Here is a 3685-nt window from a genome sequence, read left to right as displayed (position 1 = left end):
CACCAGAAGTAGAGTGGGGAGTGGAACAGGCAGATCTACTGAAATACACTGCTGAGGGGAGAGGAGGGCGGGACAGGAGAGGTCTGCCGCACCATGTGGGTCAGCTCCCTGCCCGGGAATCGAACTCATGCTGCGGTGGCTGCCAACAGCTTCATAGTGCCGAGACTTAACCTCTCGTGACACCAGGCAAGACCCTCGAGTTTTAGCTTTAAAACAAAACTAGACTGTCTTCCAAATCCTTTTAAATTATTTGGACCTGACATCCCCCAGATTCTTCCAGTGTCCCCAAGACTCCTTTAGCTGTGACAGGTGGAGGAGGGATGGTTCTCAACCATTTTGCCATTTTGTGAAGTGGGTCTCCTGGTCTTCCACACTCACGAGGTGTCCCAGAACAGCTGGGAGGGACACGGTGAGCCACCAGGCCTGGCTGCCGGCAGCAGATACAGGCTCTTAGCGCTTCACAGAGACGTGGAAGCACCAAGAAGCCCTGCAGAGAAAAAACCCAGAGGATGTTTCAGTTTATTTGACCATGAAAGCCCTTTTCTGCTCAATATCAATTTAACACCTTCCTGGAAAAACTGATGGTCAAAATCATTTCTAGCTTGTCATTTCTGCCTCACTTAGGAAAGACAGGTTTTCTGAGAATCATCATCCCCTTGAGAGGGGCCCCAGCCTTTCGAGTTCTTTCACACTCGCCCACAGGAAAGCCCGTACCCCAGCCGTGAGCTCTGGGGCCTGGCTCAGAGGGTGGTAGTGGGAAAGCCCCTCTGGGTGCCCACCCAGAAGGAGGGGGTGACCCAGCTTCCCTGTCACTTGCTGCAGCCACCTTGGCTCCAGCAGACCAGACAGGACACCCGGAACATTGTCAGGACAGAAGGTAGAATCTTCCAGGAAGCTTCTAGAAAACAGAAGTTGCCAGAATAGAGCTGCTGTGGCCAAAGGAGGCAGCCAGCCTTGAGCAGGGTGTGGGCGGGATCGGGAGCCTCATGGCACCAGCAAAGGTGGCTTGCGGCCTCCTTACGAGGGACAGCGCCCTTTTCAAATAGTCTCTCCCATCTCTCTGGAAATGTCTCCTCAATTCTAGCATTTGACAGTGAAAGTCCATCCCCCAAATGGCAGGAACACAGAACCAGTGCCAAATTGAGTCTCAGGCCTGCGGGGTTTAGAGAATGAGATTAATTAGTCAGTCATGGGGGAAGAGTGACATCTATTGAGCACCCTCTACACGCTGGGTGTTGTATGGGACATTCTATCTTTACACTGGGATCTCCATTCTGCTAAAACCCCCATTTTACAGATAGGGAAACTGAGGCTCTGAGTGGTGAGTTAATACGCCCAGAGAGGCATGGGACTGAGGTTCCAACCTAAAAGCCCCCTGCCCCAGTGCATCTGGGGAGGTCCCTACAGCTGCTCAGGCCCCCTGCACATTGTCAGTCTGGTTCTCAGGACTGTGGGGGAAGCGGGATCTGAGGGGAGACTAACACCCTTAGGGCCCCGACTGTCTGGTCCACAGTGCAGTTGAAGAAAAAACTGGCATTTGGGTCAGTCAACACCTGGAGAATGTGGTCTTTTCAGCCTCCCCAAATCAGATGTGGTCCTATGCGTATATGTATGGGGCAGGGGTGGGGGCAGGGAGTCAGAGATCACACAGGCAGATAAGGCCTTTTTCTGAGACTGCTAGATGGAGAGCCCACCCCAGCCGAGGTGACCCTGCCAACATAAAGGCCTCCTCGGGACCCAGCCTGAGTCAGCACCTGGCCAGGCTCTTATCTCTTTGTCCTTCCTGCCTGCTCCTGGCTTCAGCTCCTTCCCCTGCACCCCGCCCTCCTGCCCACGGGCCTTGCAGGGTCCTGGTACTCATTCTGCCTGGGCGCAGGGGTGGGGTGGGGAGGGCGGGGGCCTGGGCCCATGACACAGATCTGTGGAAACCTTTCCCTTCCCCTATGCCCCAGAATTCCTGTATGTGGCTGTGGGGAAGTGGGGGGTAGAAGATGGAGGCAGGGGCCCCCCACTGTGTCCTGGGGAGCACCTCACCTACACTGTCAGTTTGGCTGCAGGGGAAGGAGCCCCTCCAGGAACTCCAGGCTCCTGAAACACCCACCTGGCAGCAGTGTACCCTGTGCCCATCCGGGAAACGCGCAGGAGAGGGGGCCAACGTGCAGGAGAGGGGGGCCCCAGCACCCCTTGGCACCAGCTGTCTCTCCCTCCTCCCGCCATCCTCTAGCCCTGGGCTCTGTCTTGGGGCCTCCAGCCTCTCTCTGTCTGCAAGGCAGTCAGCTGGGCGCAGGGGGCTCTGGTTCCAGGGCGCTGTGCAGAGCCACCCCGTGACTTCAGGCAAATCAGCCAGGCTGACTCGCAGGCCGACCTCGAAGTGCCAGAGCAGTGACTTGCCCAAGGCCTTGCGGCTTGGCAGGCATGTGTCACGCTGGGTCTGGCTGGCTCAGAGCTGCGGTGCTTTCTCCACTGCCCTGCACAAGCCAGGCTTGGGCTCAGGAGTGAGACTGCTGAACTCAAGTCCTGGCTCCTGGGCCTCCTCTCTGGGTGACTGGGGGCTGGCTACTCAGCCTCTGTGAGTCCGGTTCCTCCTCTGCAAAGCTGTCACAGAGCCCCGGACTCCACCCCCTGTTAGCTGTGTGCCTTGGGTGAGTGATTTAGGCTGTCTGTGCCTCCCATGGAAAACAAAGAGCTAGCTCTGCACCTGGCGAGAGCCGGCATGGGATTAAGAGACCACAGGGCCGGTAGGGCTTTCTGGCAGGTGGTGCCTGGAGGCCCTGGACGGCCACAGTTGCTGGCCAGTGTTTGTGGCCAAGGGGCTGCTGTCCAGAGAGGTCCTTGGGGGAAGCAAGCGGGCAGCTCTGGGGAAGGAAAGTGGGGAGGCCCTAACGCTCCCCTCTATGCTGTTCTGTACTCTCAGAATTGTGCATGACACATGGACACGGTTACTATGACCACAACTGGTGACCGCTCAGAGCTGCTCCCTTGCCTGACCACAGTCTCGCACCCCCAGCCCCTACTGCCGGCTCGGCCCACTGGTCGGCAGCCACACCCAGGTGCTCCCAGGCCCTGCTTGAGCTCGCTTGAGTCTCCCAGCGGGACCTCAGCGATGTCTCCAGGCCATGGGGGGGTCTCCTTCGAACACACGCTGTCTGGCCTGTCAGCGAGGCGACGGCCCCTTCCTCGCAGGGTGACCATGAGGAATAAATGAGGTGCAAATGCATGGAGAGTGCTGGTTACTGGCCCAGAGTCTCCCTCCTTCCTCCTGTCCCTTGAAAGGGCAAATCATGCCAACGCATCCTCTCCCGCCACCCAGTGCTCCTCTCCCGCCACCCTGGGCGACCTCAAACCCCCAAATAATGGCGGCCTCCGGGCCATCATAGATGCTGTTGCCACCTCCCACAGACCTTCCCTGCACTGCACGTCGGCTCCTTCCCATCACTCAGTTTCTCTCCAGTGTTGCCTCCTCAGAGAGGCCCTCCCAGGCTACCCTGCAGAAGTGGCCCCACACCTTGTTCTTGCCACCTCTTTCCCTGTTTACTGTTTTTCCGTGGTATTTGCCACGGCCCAGAATTGTGTGTGTGTGTTTAAATAAACTTTAGGGAATACCTTCATTTATTATTTTTAAAGATTTAGTTTTCATTTTTTATTTACATATCTATACAAGAACTGAGATGTAGGCCAGAGGTGG

The sequence above is a fragment of the Condylura cristata genome, unplaced genomic scaffold, assembly GCF_000260355.1.
Source record: "Condylura cristata isolate star-nosed mole 26May11 unplaced genomic scaffold, ConCri1.0 scaffold00022, whole genome shotgun sequence".
In the NCBI taxonomy this organism is placed as follows: domain Eukaryota; kingdom Metazoa; phylum Chordata; class Mammalia; order Eulipotyphla; family Talpidae; genus Condylura; species Condylura cristata.
Note: the sequence above shows the minus strand (reverse complement) of the source record.